Source organism: Mauremys mutica, chromosome 3 (assembly GCF_020497125.1).
Source record: "Mauremys mutica isolate MM-2020 ecotype Southern chromosome 3, ASM2049712v1, whole genome shotgun sequence".
In the NCBI taxonomy this organism is placed as follows: Eukaryota; Metazoa; Chordata; order Testudines; family Geoemydidae; genus Mauremys; species Mauremys mutica.
Window position 1 is genome coordinate 188,866,268 of NC_059074.1, and position 24,596 is coordinate 188,890,863.

Below are 24,596 nucleotides of genomic sequence, written 5' to 3' on the forward strand. Positions count from 1 at the left end.
GATTTTAAAAATTAACATTCTCCCTATGAGAATACCAGTGATTGCAAAATACATTGCTTTGACTTGTGAATGAAACATTAAGAAACTGTGCCAATAAATGTGCTCCAGATTCTTATAGACATATACAATATAATATGGATGTTTGTGTATTTAGCTTTTTGTAAAACTGAGAGCAGTGGGTTTTGTTTTTTTACAGTGTCTGTATAGGGTATTCTCAAAGAAATAACCTAAGAACAACCAAAAAGATATACTTTTAATATAAAATATCTTTTTTTTGAGTACTATATTCCACAAACTATAATAGGGGAAGAACGAAAAAAAACCTACAAGCAAAAAAATACATGTGAATCCAAGGCTACTGAATTAAGGGAGGTTGTACCAACATTTCCCCCACTGTACATTATTTGTATTCAAGGTTTTTGAAATGACATTGTAATCTGATGATGCACCAGCCTATTATATTGTCTAGCAGGACAAATATCCTTGCGTTTTCTCTGTAGAACTAACACAATTTTTCCATGTCAGAGGTGCATAATATCCTGGCGGTCATAAGGAATGATGCTATTAATCCTCTTGGGCAATCTCCAGGTCTGATTATTAGGGAAATAAATTTGCATGCTGCATATGAGCTAGGTGAATCACCGAGAGCACAAATTATATTTCCTGACAGCAAGTTAGAGAATGGAGCCACATCGCTTTTTTATCTTTTTTTCCCCCTCTGAAAGCTATAGAATTGCAATTCATTACATGAGATTGGTTAGAATTCAAGTCTCTTTTTAAGTTGATATTAAGTTGAGTCTGTTATCTCTGTGAAGGCTAGTGGGTTCCCCTGAGTATCCACCTAATCACTACTTAAAAAAATCGAAACGTATAGTTAGTGTCATGATTTAGGTACCAGAGCTACTTTATTTATCAGCACAGAGTGAGATAATTTCAATTTGAGGCTCTGTAGCCCTCATGAATTTAACTGTCTTGAAAGCTTCCCCCCACATCTTCCTCCCCCCCCCATATTGTAATAATAGTTACTCTGGACACCTCTATTGCTGTGTTCCCAATGCATCTTACAGGATTGGTTGTGGGGTTGTTTTTTTTTGTTTTGTTTTTTTGTTTTGTTTTGTTTTTTTGTATTGTTGCAGATCTGATTTTTAACATGTTTAGGTAAAACATCACTTGCCTTTCAGTTAAGAAATTTGGCTTCATTTGCTATGCCAGAAGCACTGCCAGGCATGTCTGCCTTCAATATCAGTGATGAATGTATTTTTATTATTTCCACCATTTGGCATCTGAAAAACCTTTTTGCATTATTAAATCAGAACAGGGAGAATGATAGCAAATAAGAGGAGAATAAATGGCTTTCTGTCCTAATGTATTAATTAAGCAGACATTTATTATAATCATGGTTTTATAGACATGTTGTAAAAAGATGTGTGATTTATCAGTGATATATTTACTGAGTTCTGCATATGGTAACATTCATGAGCTAATTTGGAGATTTCCACTTTTAACAGATTTCACTTTGAAATCCTACTCATTGGTGCTGTCCTGTACATGCAGACAACAAGCATAACCAAGCCTTAGTGTGGTGAGTAACAATATAGCTATAACCAGCATGGAAGCAAGAGAGGAATGTCTCGATTAAAGGTAAAATGTTCTATAAACCCATATAGATCAGATACAGCAGACCTGAATTGACTTTTGGGGGGATTCTGAAATGTCTTGTGTTGCCTCAGTGGAGATGAGAAAAGGTTGAAGACATAGAAAATGTCTAAACTGGTAAGAATAGCAAGCATGACTGAAACAAAAAGAGACAGGTAGTATATCTGACAATACCAAATCTAAAATGTTCTTAATCATTTACTTACTCATGGTACAGGCAGCAATACTGAGAGCAAAGGAGATACATCTCAGACTTGAGGTTTCATATGCATTGTCAAATATATAGCAAAGGGGAAGGACTTTTAATCATTGTATGTAAAATCTGCTGAAGATTTGTCTATTATTGCATCAGTTTGGTTTCTTTGTTTCCTGATCATGTCTGGTGTCATTTCTTTTTAGAACAGAGGTGGGTTTTTTTGCATCTGGACTGTGATCATGCATAGGCAGGAAGTATTACTCACATTTACAAAAAGGAGATAGTATTTGAAGAACATTTAAAGAATGTCCACTGGGGAGGGACTTGCCTGCTCATAGTGTTATTTCCTATTTGTGAAGAGAAATATCAGACTTATTTTTTCAATCAGGTAGCAGTGCAAGTAACTTTAATTTCTGGCTTGCACAAGACATTGCTATTGGTAACACAGGGTGTTCATAACTGTCCTGAAATAGGAAAGGGTTATAAGATGGGGAAGTTAAGAGAGCTACTGCCACAGTTGAGATCAGAAGACGGACTCAAGCTTCAGCCCACTACCCTATAAATGAGGAGGACCAGCTGAGGCAAGGCATTCTCTGTGAGGCGTTCATGCTTCTGGAATACACTTCCCTGCGTTAAGTCAATCAGAGCCCAGATTGGTTAATCTTCCAGTCACGTTGCAAAGCCCATCTTTTCTCAGGCTGTTGAAGAGGGAGCACAGTGGGGAATAGGTGGTTATATCCATGGACAGTCCTTCTGGGGATAGGAACCCAGAGCATAGGATGAGCACCTACACCTATGGTTAATATAAATTTGAATACATAAAATAAAAGCAGCTGGCAATTTTATAAAAAAAAATCCATAAAATATTTATTTTTGACTACAGACGGGCCATTTCTCTACAGGAGTAAAGCACGAATGATGTAAACACACCCATTAGCAAAACAGAACATTGTAGCAAGACACATGACTGGAACTGCTGAGGGCAGGAACCAAACGTCAGATAGTAAAGCTTTGCTTCAAAACTTTACACTCTACGATCTCAGGGTAACTGATCAAAAATGCAATGAAAACACAATCCTGGAAATATGGGAGAGCAAATCTAGATGAGAATTGAGAACCAGATGAGAAAGCAAAACTAGAATAAAGTGTAAAGAACAGAAATGTCTTCAACTGAAAAGAGTAAAAATAATTATTTATCTGAAAAATATATGGTGAGGGTTTTTTTCTTTTTTTTTTTCCAGATTTCCCCTTGTCTGTAAATGTCTATGCTCTCTCTGTAGTCTTAATCCTTGTAACTAGTGGGGACTCAGCAAATGCACAAGGGAAGCCTGCTTAAATCAATTGTTTCTGTGTGTTCTGTGTATTACACAGAATGTTATTACATCACAATGTATGTCAATGCATCGGGATTTAGTGGTGCAGATTCCAGTGCCGTAATGACTGAAACCCCACAAAAATCAGAGTGTTGTGCCAATCAGAGCTTTTAGCTTCATTATGGAGAGCTTTTCCTGAAGGTTCATAAGCTTCATGCAAATTTGTATAATACAAAGCGTGTACAGTGTTGATCCCAGGAGGGCTATTCCTCACCTCTTACTGACATGACCAACCTTTTTAACTAGTGGAATTCTAACTGGAAATTAGCTGCTTGCATTAAGGAAAATAACTAAAATATCTGAACTCCAGTGTGTTCTATTAAACTTTTAGTAGTTAGTATGCAGTTGCTATTATTGATTTTGTTTTTAGCAGAATGAAGCCTGTGTTGTGAGTATTGGAAATATGCATAGCTTCTCTTCTGGCTTTATTTCTTGCAGTAGGTTTGAAAGCACAATGGTGCATTGAGTCTAAAATAGCCTGTTCTCCTGCCCGACTCTGCTGGGACTTGAACCTTGGATGCTGACACACAGGGCTCATCACCAAATCTGCAATGCTTCTTGATGCATCCTTAAGCCCCCTGCATATCCCCCTCCAATCTATGCCCATAATACAACCCACAGTTAGATGTGACAGAGGGAAAAGGCTTGCTGCTTCTGTGTCACTACCTGCAGTCATATGTAGCTGAAGGCTCTGGCTTACATTCGAGGCGACCACAGTGTGCCATCAACTTCTGTGCAGTGACCTGTCATAGAATTTCACATGGCCTGAATAACTGACAGAACAGTTCACCTTTCAGGGAAATGTAATGATTTCTGATAAGAAGCTTATGTTAGTTTTCTTAGCAAATAGCCTGAAAGCATTTCTGACGATGGCATTTCTAGATGTGATAAGTTGAAGGAAACATCCTTGACCACGACTTAACAAAGCAGGCCATTTGTTTAATGGGGTAGCTGTTTTAAGAAATGTAAATAAATGGCAACTTAAGGATGATATAAAATAAACGATCACAGAGGCAGCCCAGAGCTGCATTGTCACAGAAAATACAAGGCACTATTTATGGAGCTGTAAACAGGGGAGGATGTTTATTATTGCAGCTGGAATTAAATCAGAAAGCCAGAAAACTGAAATTTGGAGAAGCACTAGTCCTAATTTCAGAAGCCTTTTAGGTAGGTAACTGCATATACTGTATGTTTTGTAATTAAAAATATTTTGCATTAAATTAACATAAACCTTAAAGTTTAAAGAGCCAAATTCTACTATTTGTTTCACCCATGGCACCTCATTGAATCAGTGAAGTTGCAAAAGATAAACAGAGCACAATTTGGACCATAAAATGTGTGGATGGGGGGAGGGGGTGGGGGCTTACATGCAGATGTCAAACATTTTGTAAATGTATATTTTAACCCAAGTACTCCTTTGTAGAGATGGGCTGGAGTCAAATCCCTACAGCCAAAACACCTTTCGTCGGTATTCACAGCTTGCAGCTGACCTCTCTTTATAATGGGCTGAACCAGACCCCCAGCTCTAAACTTCCAGGGTGTTCAAAATCCCACTCTGATTCCTAATTGGGCCGATGGAGCCTATCTCTGTTCTGGTGGTTATTCTGGACTTGCTTCTGATAGGCATGCTAAATACTACCTTATTCCTTGAGGGAATTCACTGAAACCAATGGAACAGCCTGAGGAATGAGGTACTATTCAGTATGAAACTAGCCCTTTATTATTAATTTATTATAAACTCTGCAAACCTTACCTACACTGTATATGTTAATCACAGGGAAACATGTGGGGCACATCTAAAATTAGTTTTATAAACTGCACTGCACACCCTTCAAACAGAAAATGCTTTTTCCCCCTCACTGTTTTACTGGTATCCCTAAACTATTACGCTGCATTTAAAAATGAATAGTGTGCAATGACATTAGAGAAGGGGTTAGGCTTTCTGAGCTGCCACCAGTGACATATGACTGTAGTGACAGACAGTCAGCAGTATTCAAACTGAATTAATCTGAAAAAGCAGCAGACTTCAATGTGAAGTTTAGGGGGAGGCTGAACAGCTACATATTTACAAAAGGGATGTCACTGAACCGTCTTTCTACCCAGGGATAGCCTTTGGCTACTTAATACTTTAAAACCAGTAGTAGAAGGATTAAATACACCTGAAGTCGGGTCTTTGAGGCCATTTCCCTCTAGTGCTTTCTTTTCCTTACTTGAGTTGGACCTCACCAGATTTTTTTTGAAAGGCTATGACCAGAGTTGATATTCTGATACCTTTTATTAGAATTGCACAGAAGTAAAAGAAGTCTCGCAGAGACACAGACTCCTTTTTCTGATATCTTTGAAAAGTTAACACATCTGAGGCTACATAAGAAACAGACATCACAGTGGAGGAGGAGGGATATGGTAATAAAGGTGATAGTGATACCTTAATTTAACAAATATGCAGTGCTAATTATGTAAACATGTGAGAACTCAAAAATCTTTTCATCATGTGTGTCACACAACTGAAATATTTTACAGTCTAATTCAAGATCATACAGTAATAACGTTATTTTACATTGGCTAGTTGACAAGCCTAGGCCAGGGCTGTCTATCAAACAAAACTGTTGTGCCAGATTGTATCTTGGCAATAAGCACAAAAGAAGAGCCAGTCAAATTCTGTTTACATATTAATAGTCGAATCAGATTTCTGTACTACAGACATTCCCTTAACTGGATGGCTATAAAGAAAGAGGGAGGAGAAAGATGCTTGTGCTTGGGTGGGCCATATTTTAAACTAAGTGATTTTTACAGAGAACTTCTACTTCTATGAAGCTGCAGATCAGGTTTCTCAAATGCACCCAAGAGATCAGGTTCTCATTCTGAAGGAGGATTTAAGCAACAATAGCTTTTCTCTTTCTTTATTATTTAATACAGAAGACAACGAAAGGAGAATGTAGTTTTGAAGAATGACAGGATTCTACCACCCTGTTTCTTGCAAAACTTAAAACCATGTTAGGTACATCTACGTTATAACAAAGTGGTCAGCTTGTGAGCAGCATAGGTATAAGAACCATGGAGGGAAGAAAAGTTGGGTGTTTCTAGTACCATGCAGGGAACAAGATGATGCTTTCTTCTTTAAGACATGCACCCAATAGTAGCTTTAATTCATTGCAACTCGTGCGGTCTCCATCTGCCTCCCCTTCCTTCCACCCCGCCCCTCACCAGAATTATTGTTATGGAACAGAAAGGGTAAAATTCTGGCCCCGTTGAAGTGAATGGAAGTTTTGCCATTGAACTCAATGGGTCAGGATTTCACTTGGGAAGTGCAACACCAGATTAGACTGGTCCATCCAGTTCAATATCCTGTGTCTGATAGCAGCCAGTACCAGATGGACATAGGGACAAACAAGAAACCCCTGAATGCCCAAAGGGGAGATTTCTTCTCAACCTCCATCAGTTAGTACTTTGATTATGCCCTGAAGCATAAGGGTTCACATCCCTTATAAATATCTTATCTTGGCCAAATTATCTGTGGATGTACTCAATATCATTAAAAATGTCTAATTATTTTTTCTGAATCATATTAAGCCCTTATTAAGCCTGAATTATATCTTGTGGCAAGCTGTTCCACAGATTATTTATGCATCATGTAAAATATATCATTGTAAAATGCATTTTCTTCTATCAGTTTTAAAAATGTTGCATTTCATTGTCATTGTATTATGAGACAAAGTAACTTGGAGCATGCAATTGACCTGCTGTATACCTGTCATTAACTCTCTCATGTCCCCTCTTCTATGTGTTCTCCAAACTGACCTGTCTGTACTCCTTCCACTCCTTCATTTTTGTTATACTCTTCTATGTTGGCTTTGTTGTGTTTTTTTTTAGATGAGTTGAACATAGGTTGAAGCAGCATTCCAATAAGAATGTACCATCAAGTTATTTAATGACATAACATTTTTAGTATTAATTTATATCCCGCTCTTTCTACATTTTAACATTTCCTTTTCTGCTTTGACCACTGCTGCCCGTTGAGCAGCTTTATCACTGAGCTGTCCACCGTGTCACCTACTTCTTTTTCTTGAGTGGTTAGTTAATTTAAAACCCAGCAATTCAGATAGCAACCCAGTAGTTCAAATAATTCCTTCAAATGGGCATTATCTTGCATTTGTCAACAGTGGATTTCATCTCCCATCATGCTGCACATCTGCCTAATTTTCTTAATCTTCTTTTGGCTTGATGACCCTCAATATTTTATGTCATCTGTAAATTTTGCCAGCTCCCCTTTTTTTACAAATCACTAATGAGTAAGTTAAATAACACTAGTCCTAATAAAGATCCTTGAAGCACTCCACTGTTAAGACTTTTTTCCATGTTAAACAATCAACCATTTATTTTTACTCTGTTCTCTGTCAGCTTTATTGAATACACGAATTTATTTTCAGAGTGTTGGTATAGTTCTGCTGGGAGCACTCACTCATGTGGGCTAAAAAGTCAGAGGCCTAAGTCTCACATCAGACTTCAGGCTGATCCCCAGTGCTCACAGTGTAAAGATGCATCCTTAGGGCTGCTGCACTGTTAAGGGTTCTGTCTTATCAAATGAGTTGTTAAACAAGGCCCCTTCTGCTCATATCTGCTGGTTCCCCAGGTTAAAATGAAAGATCCTGTGGTGATTTTCTAGAATTCAGCATCCTAATCAACATTCCTTGTATCAGTAAAATAGGGTTTGTTGTCCAAGATGAGTGAATAATGGCTAAGCAGTCACTTCACTGCTGGGAATTAATTCATTAAGGCTAAGTTCTTTGGGATACTTTGCATGTGCAAAGTTCTACATAATACCCAGCTCTGAGAACACCCACCAGTTGTAATAGAAGATTCTAGAAGGAAGATTCTAGTCAGTCAGGAATGCCCACCATTCTGAGGACTAAACGAGATGAGACCCTTTCACTAACTTGCATTTTTCGGACTCACTTTGGAATTCATACTACTGAGACTGTGTAGAGCTACAAGATGGCTTTCCTTCTTGTGCTGATTTATTGCAAGACTGGAAGTCTAACTTACTATGCAGGGGTCAGTAGTGGTTTACAGCATAGTATACAATGGTATATTAAAGTTGTATTCCATGGTTTAATAGAATAAGAGACACATGCAAACAACAAAGAGAACTATAGTATGAGCAAGCCAATCCAAAGAGGATGGATAGACTGAAAGGAAAAGACAGTTTATAGTTACAGTGATCCGATGAGTCCTGCATACCCATAAATGACGATGTCTACAAGTTGAGTATCTGTCAAAGAAGCTAGCGTAGATACCTGGAATGTTCAGTTATCAAGTACCATTTTTGCTTAAGCGCTTTTGTGCTACATCAATGCCAGTTGTAAACTAATATTGAGTGACCATGTGAAGAATTTGAAATGGATTAGTTAAATCAATTTTAAAATATTTCATTAAACTAGTGCTGTGTGTGTACAAAGGAGCTCTTTGGTTTGAAACACTAGTAGTCCTTGGAACTAGAGGTTCAGATCTTGGCAGGACTGACTCAGCCTTCATCCTTCTGTAGCAGAAAAATTGAGTTCTGTGCAATTTACTGTGTGCAAGTCTCTTAGATATGGGTTTAAGACTGAGGTACTGTCCAGCCAGAGTAGACAGAAATATATCCCTGGGTCCTTTTTGTGAGGGTGACTGTGATGTCCATGAAAAAAGATCTGCTCCTTACTCTGTTGTTCAGTTTGCTGTAAGACATTTGGTTGCCACCTTCCACACTAATGATTGCATAATAAAGGTGTTATATGTGGATATTTGTAAAGTACCTGGAGGTAAAATGTTCTGTATACAGTGATCATTATTGATTGTATTTGTTGTTAAATGGCAGCTGAAACACCAGAAACAGTGGCCTGCCTACTTTTGTTCTTCTCAACAGATGCAATTTTCCAATATCAATTATTATCATCATCTATGATGTAACAGATAAAAATATATTATTAATATCTACCTTTGGTACTTTTATGGCCCCCAATATTGTAGTGTCTGTGTGCCTCACAATCTTCATTGTATTTATCCTCACAGCACCCTATGAGGTTGGAAAGTGCAGTTATCCCCATTTTACAGACAGGGAACTGAGGCACAAAGAGACTAAGTGGCTTGCATAGAAAGCCTAGAGAGGAGCAGGGACTTGAACGCAGGTCTACTAAGTCCTAGGCTAGTGCCTAAATCAGCAGGCCATCCTTACTCTCTTCCTCATTTATGAATGACCCTGAACATTTTAGAGCCATTTTAGTTCATTTGTATAGTAGCTATGATGTGTCTTCCAGACACAATAACTTACACTGCACAGAGTCCAATGGGAGGTGGAAGAATAGGATGAAAATGTGGGAGTTTTTTTTAAGGCAATTCCCAACCCTAAACCCTCTTCTCTACATGGTTCCTGTGCATTCTCCATTTCCTGTCTCTGCTCCATTGTGTCTATTTGAATGGTAGCTCACACCTTAAAGCTGTTATTTTCAAGTTTTAATAATATTTTGCAACTCGTTTCCTGTTTCTCAGACGACAACCTTGCCAAAAGCATTCTTTGGCAGGTACTAATTTGGGTGACGACCACTTGATCTACATTTTTGGTGGGTAATTACTGAGTCAGAAGTGAGTAACTTTTTGATATCCCCTGGCATTCAGAAAGGCGGGTATTTTTACTACCCACTCATTAAAGAGTCACTGGTAGTGTAATGCCATGAATTCTGCACTGTTCCCAGAGATGAGAAAAATCTGACTTAACTCTAAAAGTTACTACTTTATGCTTATTTTGGTCATATTTACATAGTTAGCAGTATGTTGTCATTTTCAATATTAACCCTACTAAGGATTTATCATATTGAATATTTAAATTTGCATGAGACTGAAACTTGAACAAATAATTGGTATTCATAAAGACACACTCAAATTCACAAGCTGATCCAGAGTTCCTCTGAACTATGTGAGCTAGATTCATCACTACTCTGGCAGCTTTGCATCATTCTTGGGATATAAAGCACCTGTAGTGCGGGCCCCTTAATGAATGAGGGAGGCAACCTAGTGACAGAGGATGCGGAAAGAGCTAATGTACTCAAGGCTTTTTTTTGCCTCTGTCTTCACAAACAAGGTCAGCTCCCAGACTACTGCACTGGGCTGCTCAGCATGGGGAGGAGGTGACCAGCCCTCTGTGGAGAAAGAAGTGGTTCAGGACTATTTAGAAAAACTGGACGAGCACAAGTCCATGGGGCTGGATGCGCTGCATCCGAGGATGCTAAAGGAGTTGGCGGATGTGATTGCAGAGCCATTGGCCGTTATCTTTGAAAACTCATAGTGATCGGGGGAGGTCCCAGATGACTGGAAAAAGGCTAATGTTGTGCCCAGCATTAAAAAAGGGAAGAAGGAGGATCCAGAGAACTACAGCCCAGTCAGCCTCACCTCAGTCCCTGTGAAAATCATGGAGTAGGTCCTCAAGGAATCAATTCTGAAGCACTTAGAGGAGAGGAAAGTGATCAGGAACAGTCAGCATGGATTCACCAAGGGCAAATCATGCCTGACTAACCTAATTGCCTTCTATGATGAGATAACTGCATCTGTGGATGAGGGGAAAGCAGTGGATGTGTTATTCCTTGACTATAGCAAAGCGTTTGATACAGTCTCCCACAGTATTCTTGCCAGCAAGTTAAAGACGTATGGGCTGGATGAATGGACTATAAGGTGGATAGAAAGCTGGCTAGATCGTTGGGCTCAAAGGGTAATAATAAATGGCTCCATGTCTAGTTGGCAGCTGGTATCAAGTGGAGTGCCCCAAGGGTCAGTCCTGGGGCCAGTTTTGTTCAATATCTTCATTAATGATCTGGAGGATGGCGTGGACTGCACCCTCAGCACGTTTGCAGGTGACATTAAACTGGGAGGAGTGGTAGATATGCTGGAGGGTAGGGATAGGTTACAGAGAGACCTAGACAAATTAGAGGATTAGGCCAAAAGAAATCTGATGAGGTTCAACAAGGACAAGTGCACTTAGGACGGAAGAATCCCATGCATAGGTACAGACTAGGGACCGAATAGCTAAGCAGCAGTTCTGCAGAAAAGGACCTAGGGGTTACAGTGGATGAGAAGCTGGATATGAGTCAACAGTGTGCCCTTGTTGCCAAGAAGGCTAACAGCATTTTGGATTGTATAAGTAAGGCCATTGCCAGTAGATCGAGGGACATGATCATTCCCCTCTATTCAACATTGGTGAGGCATCATCTGGAGTAGTGTCCAGTTTTGGGCCCCACTCTACAAGAAGGATGTGGACAAATTGGAAAGAGTCCAGTGGAGGGCAACAAAAATGATTAGGGGGCCAGAGCATATGATTTATGAGGAGAGGCTTGAGGGAACTGGGATTGTTTAATCCTTGTTTAATCCTCCTCTGCAGAAGAGGAGGAATGAGGGGGGATTTGATAGATGCTTTCAATTACCTGAAAGGGGGTTCCAAAGAGGATGGATCTAGACTGTTCTCAGTGGTAGTAGAAGACAGAACAAGGAGTAATGGTCTCAAGTTGCAGTGGGAGAGGTTTAGGTTGGATATTAGCAAAACCTTTTTCACTAGGAGGGTAGTGAAGCACTGGAATGGGTTACCTAGGGAGGTGGTGGAATCCCCTTCCTTAGAGGTTTTTAAGGTCAGGGTTGACAAAGCCCTGGGTGGGATGATTTAGTTGGGGATTGGTCCTGTTTCAGCAGGGGGTTGGACTAGATAACATCCTGAAGTCCCTTCCAACCCTGATATTCTATGATTCTATGTAAACCGGGTTATGCTGGCCAGTTAATCTGTATTTATGTCTGGTTTGCATTTCCACAGTGGCCTGAGCATACTGGTGAATCTTGCCTTCTGAATTACTTGGGTTCACAAAATTTGGCAGGACATATCATGAGAATCCTTCTGAGATTTTTGGCACTGCTTGCTGTTGTGAGTTATTTTGGCATAGTCTGTGGTTCTGGGCAGAACCTGTCCAGAGGTGAGCAAAAGTGAAAAATAATGTGGGAAGAAATGATCAGATTTCTTTTCAAACATCAGAAAAGTTCAGATTTTTGAGTTTTAGAAGAAGTGTGTGGGGGAGGGCAGGGGGTATTTGCCATATTCTCAGCTTTCCTGTCTGGCTACTTTCCCCTCCTTCTTTCTTGGCACAGTGGTCTCTAGTGGGTTCCCCCAAACCCTGGAAGCAAACAAGCTCCCACAGCAAATGCCCCTGGGAACTAGCCAGTGTCCCATGAGTGAACTGATTTGAGATCTTTGAGAAAAACTGATCTCTGTTTTTGAACTAGCAGTAAATTGGCATTGTGCTTGATTTCTCCTGTTTGGATACAAAATATACAAAAAGTTAGTTTGAATGTGACAATATACACATACGTCTTTCCTGTCTCTTGATCGATATCTTTATCTTGGTATCATAGTGAACTAAGCCCTGCTCTTTAGCTGTGTTGCTTACAGCTTGTTCCTAGAATAATTTGAGCTACCCCATGCTTTTAGACTGTCATTCAGCATGTCTTTGAAAGATTTCTGGCCACCTGACTACATTTTACTTGTCTCAGGTGGCTCAGTATCCTTTTTGGTAGTTTCTCATCACAAATGGTCAGTGCCTCTCAACTGTAACTTTAATATCATTGCTTTGATGCTAGAGCTGATGCCAATGAATTTAATATCCAGTGTATGGCATTGCCAATTTATCTTGGGAGTGATAAGTAGGCAGCACTGATAAAATGTATTTAGTGCCTGAATGCGACTTAAATATGTAGTCTATGGTTCACAGCCTCAAAACAGAGAGGACAAAAACTGCAGCACAGTAAACTGATCCCCAAGAATTAGGGTGCTAATGAATTGTAACTCTTAAAAACAATGAAGTCCCAGCATACTAGAATTTCCTCAATACCAAATGGTAAAGTTGTCAAATCACCCATGGAGGATAACCTGATAGGCACCTGGTTGGGCTGTTTGTGTTGCAGAAATCTGAAGAAATACCTTTTTAAAAAAAAAAAAAAAACCCACATGCTTTAAAGAATGGAAATTCCATTGCTGACACATCTTCACTTTCTTATTGTACTAGCAAAATGCTTTCCATGCATATGAAATCAATGGGGAACTATTGATTTCTGGCTATGATTTTGCTTTCAAGGCTTAGGCTGACTGTCTAGATACAGTGAGTCTGAAAAATATCTGTTCAACTGTTTATACCTATCTAACTGGCATTTTTAAAAATATTACCCTGTATTAATCTAGTGAATAGTGTTATAACTGCCAGAGTTAATGTTTATTACACTTATTAAATGGATTCTGATATCTCATATAAAATAAATGGCAGAGTTAGAAAATTAATACTTTAATTCTTCAAATTTGTGTCAGTACCTTTATCTGCTGAACATCATATGAATACTACTATATCTGAGCAAAAGCACACACAGATCTGTAGTGTTGGCAATGTGATTATCTCTTTAATTATGTATAGATTCTTTGTTTTCTGATCAAAACAAAATAGGATGATAGGTGAAAAAAGGGTGATCCATGTAACACTGAATAAAGCATCCTTCCTAGATCCTACAGCTTGATGGAACTGTTCAAGGATAACTGCCCTCTCAGACCAGCCAATGCTGAATCTGGGGCTTTTACACATTCTGTATATTGGAAACTAATAGACCCAGTAATGGCTTGTCAAATAAATTAGACTAGTGTCCAGTAGGATCACCATTGGCCATGGTGCAAATGATCGGTGATAAAATGGCCCATTTCCAGCAATTGACAAGGAACTGGGGGTGGGGGGTGGGGGTGGTAATAAGCATGGGGAAATAGTTTTACTTTGTGTAATGACCAATAAAGTAAAGTAAAACTATTTCCCCATGCTTATTCCCCCCCCACACACACACACACAGAGTTCCTTACATCTCCTTGTCAATTGCTGGAAATGGGCCATTTTCATTACCACTACAAACAGTTCTTTTTCTCTCCTGCTGATAATAGCTCACCTTAACTGATCACTCTCCATAGGTGTGTATGGTATGTGTATGGTATGGTATGGTATGGTGTAGGTGTATGGTAACACCTATTGTTTCATGTTCTCTTTGTATATATATCTTTCTGCTGTATTTTCCACTACATGCATCCGATGAAGTGGACTGTAGCCCACGAAAGCTTATGCTCAAATAAATTTGTTAGTCTCTAAGGTGCCACAAGTACTCCTGTTCTTTTTGCAGATACAGACTAACACGGCTGCTATTCTGAAACCTAGCATATATTCGGTTTAAGTTTAGATTCATAGGCTTTGGGCAGTATTCAGATCTGGGCTTTTGGTTCTGTCCTTTTTATAGACAAGGGCTATTGCAGGTTACGGATCCAGATGTGTATTTTGAACCTAAAATTTCAGGTTAGAGTCAAAATTTTGGTATTGCCAGTCATAAAAATAGGTGCCAGTTGCAAAAGTCTGACCCATCCCTAGCTTTGGATTCGGAAAGCTATCAATGATTACTGGGGTTACCATCTGGTATTTTAATCCAGGACCATCTCTATCTGATACAGTGACGCTATGAATAAACTGATACTAAGGGATTCATTAGTATGAACAGTTGTTCCTAGCAAAATTGCAGGTCTGACCTATATGAGACTGATCATGATAAATTTGTAAGACATTGATCTGAGGGAGAGAACTCAAAATGTGTAGAAGGAAAAATGATGGGAAGACAAAAAGGATATAGAATAACACCAATGTTTTAGTATATAATCCTTCCTCTCCCTCTTCCCACAACCTCAGCACCACATTTTCACTTTCCATAGCACAGCTTGGTTCAGAAAAGGGATGGAAATATTGAAATACCATGAAAAAATGCTCTTTTTCAGGTATTTGATCCTCTCAAAACTAGGAGGTACCAGACATCCAACTCGTGAATGTTTATCTGAAATGGACAAAAGTTTTTGAGCTTCACCCATTGCTAATCATGAGTGCAACTTCCATTAATACTAATGAGAGATGTGAATATGTCGTAAGAGATCAGATTCTTAAAATCCAGGAAAATATCTACAATAAATATTTTTGATAGACAAACTATGATTATACTCTAGCTAGTGTAATAAAGCTGTTATATGAACACTAATTACAAACTATAGTTTTACATAATTTTCCACAAAAATACCATTGTCTTGCTATGACATATGTTCTATGCTGTGTGTTAGCATCTGCACATTTGCCTTATCATTACTAGAACAACGGTACTTTACTAGAAGAACTGTGGAACCATTTCCACGGTTCTGTGCAAAAATCTATCAGTTCATTTTGGTATTTTATCTTTCCCTTACACCATGCAGATATTCAATATATGCATCTCTCTTCAGGAAAGCACTTCAGCATTCACCTAATTCCATTGAAAACAGTGGGATGTACGCATGTGCTTTCCTGAATGAGGGACTTGACGCATATTAAATGCATTGCCATTGCTTGTTCCGTATTTCAAAACCCCTCGTTGGTAGGCTTTACCACAGTAGCTTTTATAAACTTTGTTATTGTTACCCTCTACAGCTGACACAGAGTTGTAACTGCACTCAGAGCGATTAAGCATCAGCAAATGTTTTCTTGTTCCTTTTGGATAAAGTCCATTACAGACTTACTTGATAGAACTGTAGCACTCCTATTGGCTCTCCTTCTCCCTTCCTTTATTTGTTTGTTTGTGTTTTGTTTTCTGTCTTTTTGTTAAATAAGTTGTTTCAGACACTGTATTTGCTCAGAAGGACAGAAATGACACCACACTACAGGAGATATTTCATGTTTAAACAAGTTACAAGAAGATTATTTGAAGGGTAACAGCCAGGTTATGTAACCCATAAAAGTATGAATGATTTACAAATATTTAACAAGGAAAAAACTAATTATGCCGCTCCTGTCACAGTGAGGGCAGGCTTAGAAATGGTATAATCAATATGAGAATGTTAGCTGTAATGCAGTCTGTCAGCTTTTTAACCAACCAAAAAACTTCAACAAGTCTATAAACAGAATTAACTCTCTCTTTTCTGGATTTTGCTTGTGCTGCAATGTTTTCTCATCTCATGGTGCATATTAGCAGTTGTCTGTCATGAAATCTTTTCAAGAAGCATTTGCACTGAGGCTGAGAGAGTTTGTCTCAGAGCACTGAGACTAAGAGAATTTGTATTGAGGATCATGAGACTTTAGTTTATAGGGACCAAATTGTGCCTCGGGCCCTGATCAAGCCAAAGCACTTAAACATGCACTTAACTTAAGAACATACTTAAAGGTAAGTATGTGCTTTCATGCTTTGCTGGATCTTAGCTTCAGTTGCACCTCTGAAACCTCACTGACTTCTGATGTAACTAGATGCTGAATTTGTCCCAGAGAGTCTGTCTGCAGGAGTCTAGGACATTGCCTCCAGATGTAATGAAGACAGAAGCTTGAACCCTTTCCACCCAAATTAAACAACTGAATCCTGAATATGCGACATAGTGCAGGAAGTTGTTTTCTTATGTGGTTCTTATGTTTTAAAAGAAGCAACATTACCATGTATTTTACACGCATTATTAAATCACTGTATAAAGTTAATGATTCAGATGTTTTGCATTATAACCTGGCATCTCAGGAGGCATGAAAATAGCACAGTAGGAAAATGTCATTGCATACTTTATAGGCAAAGCTGTTAACAAATGGAAATCCTTTCATACCTAAATAAGAGTTCCATCTTTACTCCCTCCGCCTATCTCAGCCTTCCACTAGTCTTCTGATGTGCATAAACTGTGACTAACACATAATAGTAACAAGGCTTTTGGAGCTGCCAGAAATCTTTACTTATTAAAAAAAAGTAGCCTATGCTTTACAATTATTAACCATGCATGAAAATGTTTCTCCTCTAAATGACAATATCCCAAATCTGCTGTTTGCCTCAGAGAACAGGGGAGAGGACAGGCCACTATGACTGGCTCGTTTGAAAATGGAAACCTGCAAATTTTAAAAAATTAAGCACAGATCATAATTATATCTGCCCACAAAGTGCTGGGTGTGTATAGTTCTGTTTGATTTGTTGCTTTGTTACATTAGTTGTGGTTGTTTACGGCATTATATGTTGTAGTAACTTTATTTTATTGCTACTGTCACAACAAAGCAAAGCTGCTATTATGTTATAACAAACTAAAACCACATTTCTAAATCATCACATCTAACCAAACTACAGTTCTATAACACTTAATTTACAGTTTATTCCAATCGCATGGAGGCAGGAAACATAAAATATATAAAAAGTTGGATTTCATTGGTTTGTTCCTGCAAAAGACTTTTCAGGTTTGTTGTTTGTCACAGAGAAAGCTAAGGAAAAATGCTCTCCATAGATACTCTTTTTTATGTGATAAGTACACAACTATGCAATATACACAGTACTGCAGTACTTTCAGGCCAGTTCACTGAATTAAGCAGGAATTCCTAGTGACAGGAACACAGGCCCATAGGTCTATTTCAAATGTTTATGACTAGTACCATTCTGTTAGAGATGGACCTGAATCAGTACCCTAGAACCAATCAGCTTTCCACATTGGAGGAGAGTGGAAGGGAACAGGAAGCCAAACCTGAATCCAAATTAGTGCCTGGCCCAATTTCTGCAGTGGACAAAACCAAATTTGAAGCTCAAGAATTTTACAGTTATAGCCTACTTCTGATTTCATATACTGTTGAGTTTCGGTACTGCAAATCAGAACATTGAGGCAAGATACTTAAATATGCAAGTAACTTTAATCACATAAGTAGCCCTATTAAAGTTAAGTGTGTGCTTAAACACCTTCCTGAAGTGGGGCATAAGATACTAAGGAATGGGATAGGTGCTTTGGAAAGGCACACAACATAATGCTGCTAAGCACATCTTGGGAGGTCCCCTCAAATTCCACTGAATATACCCATTTCTAATCACTTTAGAGCATAGATGTCACATTGAATTCAGTGGGATTTGATGGATCTCAACAAATTTCAGGGTTGGGCCACTAATAATGAACCTTAGTGTTGGGTACTCCGCTGGCTACGTTCCATTCTGTTGTGCTGTACTCTTTCTCCATGTGGAATCTGAGATGTACCCTATGTTGCATGTTCTGTCATGCATTAGAGCACAGACGTTTGAAAGGGAGATGTTGAACCCTAGCTAGCACATAGGAAGTTTTAGTCTGGTAAGTTGGTTAAGGGTCTGTAAAGCTTGTCAACTAGGTCTGAATAAAGAATTTGCAATGAATAATTTATTCTGGGGTCTTTTTTCCCATGTTTTTCTGTTTGCAAATTTAGCTTCTGAGTTACCGCCTGTGTCTGTGAGGGACACCTGTGTAACTTGCTTTGCAGTTCTCTCATTTAGGCGGTCTTAGCCAATCAGTTCAAGAAGATCTGCCATGGCATGACAGGTTGTCACCAAAAAAATCATTATGCAGTCAACACTCATGCACAAATATCAGTCTAGTAATAGGTGTGCTAGACCAGAATCAGCCATTAGAGAAGTTACAGATGAAAGTCACCTAGTCTTGTATCTCATGCCTGGGCTCAAAAGCAAAATTATCTGTGTTTCATATGGGTGCACTTTCATTTTCATACAGCCTCCCAGTATTACAAATTAAGTAAGTTGGAGGCCTTTGAAGCCCTTAACAGTGGTGGGCATCCTGTGGCCCGCGGGCTGCACGCGGCTGGTCAGGCTAATCCGCTGGTGGCCGTGAGATGGTTTGTTTACATTGACCGTCCACAGGCACTGCTGCCCGCAGCTCCCAGTGGCTGCAGTTCACTGTTCCCGACCCATGGGAGCTGCGGGAAGCAGCATGGGCTGGCTGCAGCTTCCCGCAGCTCCCATTGGCCGGGAATGGCAAACCGTGGCCACTGGGAGCTGCGGGCAGTCGTGCCTGCGGAGGGTCAATGTAAACAAACTGTCTCCCGGGCCACCAGCAGCTTACTCTGACAGGCCTCATTGTTGCCCACCACTGCCTTAGAACTTCCATGCTTTTGCTTAGGCTCCAGACTGGATGTACTGTGCAGTTTATTGAATCAGGTCCTGTGACTTTCATAGATGTCATTGGCAGCATCTTCTGCAGACTCTTAGGTTTGCTGTGAATAACTCTTAAAAGTAGTGAACACCACAGCATTTCCTGGAAAATGCAAGAAGCAGAAAGAATGTGACAAATTCAGTGGCTGAGCCATCAGGATATAGAGAACAAGTATCAAGCTGTGCCATATGTCAGTTGTGCTTGGCTTGGAAGGTCTCCTCCTATAAAAGCATCTTGTTCCACTAGGAAGTGAAGCCAGGAGTGATAGCCTGCAAAATTAAACTGCTTTTTCTTCAAAATCAGTGAATGCTTTTGTTTAATGAAACACCAGGCAAAATGTAAGTTGAGCCCCAATACAAACCTTCTCAGTTTAGGCACCACATCTTTTTTCCCCAAACAGAGTTACCTGTCACCAGCAAGGTGGTACTTACCATCCAGCAAAGAGATGGGAAGTTAGCATTTGGATGGAGATTGAGCACTCTGAGAATCTAGCAGAAAATATTACTGCTCCCTCTGCTGAGGGTGTCCACTCCCTTATCCTCAGGAGAAGTTCATGCATGCTGGACTCAGCTCTGGACCGGCATGGCCTTGTTCCAATAGTGTCCAGAATTTTTTTTTTAAATCTATGGCTAAATGGATTGTGCTCACTCTTTTTGGATAGAGATCTGACCGTTGTGACCCATTCTTTCTTACTTCCAGGCTGTATTCTAGTAATGTACTCTGTACCTAAGGCTGACTATGGATGATACATAGAAGTTGCAGTGACCAATCTCCTGAGCAGAGCAGGTACACAAAGCATATGAAACTTGTATTCCACACATTGTGCTGGCTCTTCATTCAATGAGGCCCTTCATAGGCTACAGTTGGATTCCTTTGATGCCTTTGCTCCACCCCAAGAGTACTGTGAGCTACAGAGATGGTGTGGCTAACAGTGCCTAGGACAAAGCTTGCAGGAGCTGGATACTAGGCACTTTTGATGAACAGCTGCTAGCCGTGGAGCTCTCTTCCACAGGGGATTAGAATCAATACTCATGTCTCCCCATTTCGAGCAGAGGACAAGGTGCACCAGTTTGCCTAGTCCTTTTCTCAATAAAGGCAGTGGCATGATGGCTGGGGAATTTTCTTTCCCCTGTAACTATTCGCCTTTGAAGAAGGCCAAGATATGAAAAATGCAAAGAGGAAAGTAGAGAGAAAGATAGTCAGAATAACAATGAGGCTTAATTCTTGTTCTCTGCTCCTGGATTTTTGATCCTGTTATTAATGGGTGGTGATTTGTAATGGAACTTGTTTGGGCAGTCTACTCCATTATGTTATATGGTACTATTTTGATGGATACGTTTGTTGGTGGATGTTTCTAAGTACTGTGAAAACACCTATAGCTATGGAGAGCCATTATTTATAAAAAAAAAAATTATATATATATATATATATATATATAAGCCACAGTGATTGGTGCACCAGATATGTACAGACAAATAGAATGAAGAGGAGGAGAAGCAAAGTGAGTACACTGGGATGTGGGGGCAAGACAACAGAACATGAAGAAAATCAAGAGATGGGAACAATGGAGGGAAAAGGGAAACAGAAGGAACAAGGAATCACTATAGAGATATAGATTATAGCTGTAGTGATACTAAAAGGAAAAGGAAACCAGAGAAGGGTTATATTTTTTCAAATAAAAAAACAGGGAGAGAAGAAGAAGAAATATGAATACAAATGAAAGGGAAAATAAAAAATATAGAGAGGAGAGAAAGCAAATGAAATTACAGGGCTCTATGAGAGAGGGAGAGAGAAGAGTAAATACATGTAAATTGTATGATAAATAAGCAAGAAAAGACAATAAACTTTTGTCTAAATCATCAAGCTTCTGCAAGTGTGGAAACAGGGGGAAGGGGATGGCAGAATGACGTTGCTTAGGGAATGTGAGTATTGCTAGTTTGTAATGTTTGGCATTATATGTTTTTTTATATGTCTTTTCTCAATGTATTTGATGGGCTGTTCCATTAGCTACCAGTAGGGGGCTAGATGTCTGGAAATAATGAAAATAATCTCAAAATGAGATTTCTCAGTTTAACAAGGTCAGATAGATTTCTCCCAAAGTAAAAGAGGCCTTAGGCACCCCTGCTATAAATTACAAAAAAACCCAAAACAAATAAAAGTAAACAGCCAGCAAAACGCAAAAGTCATCTCCTCTCCTACAAATCTAACCCCCTTCAGAATCTACCACAACAACCCACACAACGAGCTTTGCCTTTGAGTGTGCACTGCATACAGAGAAGGGATGGTATTTCTGACATTTTCACCAATTCTTTTATACCCAGACCCTAATGTGAATGTTGGATAGAATTTAGGTTTGGAGTGTTTGCTTTTTCTGTAGAGCATGGCAAGGCAGTAGAAAGTGTGGGAGGGGAGGTGGAGGGGAGAGGGGGAGGGGGAATGACCTTTTAACTGTAGGACCTGCATCCTAGCTGTCTTGACATAGAACATTTTACTGTCCCTGGTATTTTTCTGTCCTAAGCAATCAGGTATTGCGACTAGATGATAGAAATGACCTTGAGGTGACTATACCAACAGCTGGTCACAGGCGTTGATTTCTCTTCTTTTTATCCTCAATGTAATAAAATGTTATTTCGGTCACAGTGGAATCATCGCAATTTTTAATCATGTGTAGTGGGAAAATAATGTCACGTTATTGGCTTCCCATGTGTATTGCACTGGTGGTTTCCCAATCTCACACCATAGTTGTTTCAAGGCTCATTCATTCTCATGTCTACATGGAATGAGTATCAGGAGGTCTCCAAAACAAATTGTATCTGATGAAGGAGGGAGGGAGAGAGGGGTCCAGGGCTTAGTTTGTATATTTGTGAACTACGTGATGCAAGTGTGATTTCCTGTGGCTGGAAGGATAATGCTGCAGAATTTCTCTATGGCTTTAAGCACAACTGCAACATATAATAAAGTTAGGATCTTTTCTGTCATCGATCTTGCTTTCTCCTTCATATAACATACCATTTTATGAGGAACTTTTCTCCATGCAACTCAATTTATTTAAAGACACTGTACTCAGAAGCCTTGAAGTGAGTAGTTGCTCTAGCTCTGGGCTTTATGTATGTACCTAATGTACATTTGCACACACACTTTGTAATAAACAGCCTCATCTTCAAGGTTTCCTGCATTCAAGTATTCAGACTGATCTCAATTAGCTTGAAAGATAGGCTCAAGGTACAGTTAATATTCTTAAAAAGTCAACATTTGCTGTCAGATATTACAGCTATTTCCTATTCTTACCATAGGGCGAAAATGGGAGTATCTCAGATATCACTGTGTGATAACTGTGGGCAAATGCTGATTTTAATGACAATTGGCCATGATTGTACAGTTGCTGGTATAATATTGCAGCTGCCAGTGTGTCCAGGATCTACAATGTATGCCTAAATCCTGCTTTTGCTGCTTGTGGCTTTAACTAGAAGGAGGTACCTGTCTTGCTTCCTCCAAGTCTTTGCAGATCTTTCTCACCACCAATCCGTCCTGTCTGCTTGGGTGCCCTGTGTACCAATGAATATACTCCAGGGGGCAGTCATTCACCATTTCCAGCAAAGTGAGACTTTTCCATGTAGTTTCTGGGGTTCTGTTCTTTGATTAAGGGATTTGATAATATTGGGGGGAGGGTAATTATCAGAGAGGTGGAGGATTATTTTAACTGCTGAATGTTGGTTAAAATGAAGAGGGGAAGAGACAGAGTCAGGGGGCCAGATCAGAGTAGGTTACAGAGAACCATGCTGCCAGGGTCTGGGGAATTAAAACTGATTTTCTTTACCTTGACATATGGGAATGCAGACAGTATACCTTTTTCCATCCCCAAACAGGTTGTAATGGTACCTGTAATTGAAGATGTAGAATGCAATTTATAGGGTCTCGGAATTAGCGCCATTGATACATATTTCAGCATGAGCAGACTACACTGCGGGAGCTCTGTCACACTAATCCGTGCAAGGATCCAGTACCTCTGTCAGTAAGCTCATGGAAGCATTGTCTCTTTGTTGATGAACACTGTATTGTATTCAGGAAGTGTTTAAGACTTACTCTGTCCTTTCATATATGGTCAATCTGGTCAGAAAAAAATGGTACATTGGTGTGTCCTGTATTGAGCTTTCTTTATCTCTGTACACTACGAAGTGCATCCTTGCCTCATGGAAGACCACAAGAAAAAAGTCAATGTGGATATGAACAAAAGTCAGACTAGAACTCATAATGTCATTCAGCAGGTTATATTGGATAGATCTGGAAAAATACACACTTACCTAGAGCTACCAAGCAAGATTTGCATATATCACTGAGAACTCGAACTGGGGCACTCCCCCCAATTATTTTACTGCATAAACAGCTAGCCACAAAAGCTAGCACTAGTGTAGTGCTTTAGAATGATAGGAAATGTTTCCATGCTGCAGAGAAGGAAGGCCAAACATTGACATGGACTGGCTTGTACAGTGGAATCTGCCTCTGTTTTCAAAGGAACGTGAGAGACAGAAGAACAGCATGCCGCTGTCTGTCTTTTAAGTTTGACAGTTCCCTTTGTTTATCTCATGGTAACATTGTCTTCACAGAGCACTGACTTACTCATGTTTTCAAAATGCAAAACAACTTTGTGCATTCCCCCTCCAAAAAAAAACCCCTTTGATCTCCAGTATTTCAATAATTAGTAATATATATTGTCTTTATGGAATCCTGCATCTTATCTTTATTCTGTGTTGGAAGTGCAGTATTTTGTCTCATTTTACATGACATAATAATAAAGTGAGCACACCACATATTACATTCATCTATATCCCTGGAAAAATTCAAAAGAACTATTTTTTGTCACTACGAAATGACTAGCAACACCTAGGGAAAAACGAGAGTGTTACAAAAATAGATGCATTATACATAGCACTCAGTAAAACTGTAAAATTAGAAAAATTTCTAGACAGCAAACAGACATCCATTTCTGTGACTGCCACAATATAAGCCAACATAGAGAATGCTGTCATTTGTTAAAAAGCATCAAATTGTTATGTAATTTAAATGCATGATTGACAAGCCAAAACTGAGTTAAAATAAGGTGTGTATACTGTTTGTCAGATTACAAGGATAATCTTTTGAAGCTAATCCTTTTACTTTTCACAGTGTTCTTTACAGAAGTCTTTTCCTTCATGTTGGCATTATCTTACATTGTTGGATGACTATATTTGTGTGTGTGTGTGTGTGTGTGTGATAGTGATAAATATAATTTATAATTAACTATCCGGATTAAGACATCTGGACAGTCAATGGAATCCTCAGATGTTGTTAATTGTTTTCTGTGGAATATATTTCTTTTAAA

The 24,596-nt window shown here is 39.3% G+C and overlaps 1 long non-coding RNA gene across 1 annotated transcript in view; it reads left to right on the forward strand.

Moving 5' to 3' along the window:
* LOC123367040 overlaps window positions 1-24,596 on the forward strand; it is a 54,944-nt gene that overhangs the window by 13,486 nt on the left and 16,862 nt on the right. Inside the window, exon 3 of the long non-coding RNA XR_006578272.1 lies at window positions 1,509-1,582. This is a non-coding gene — a long non-coding RNA (uncharacterized LOC123367040). The remainder of the gene's footprint in view (window positions 1-1,508; window positions 1,583-24,596) is intronic.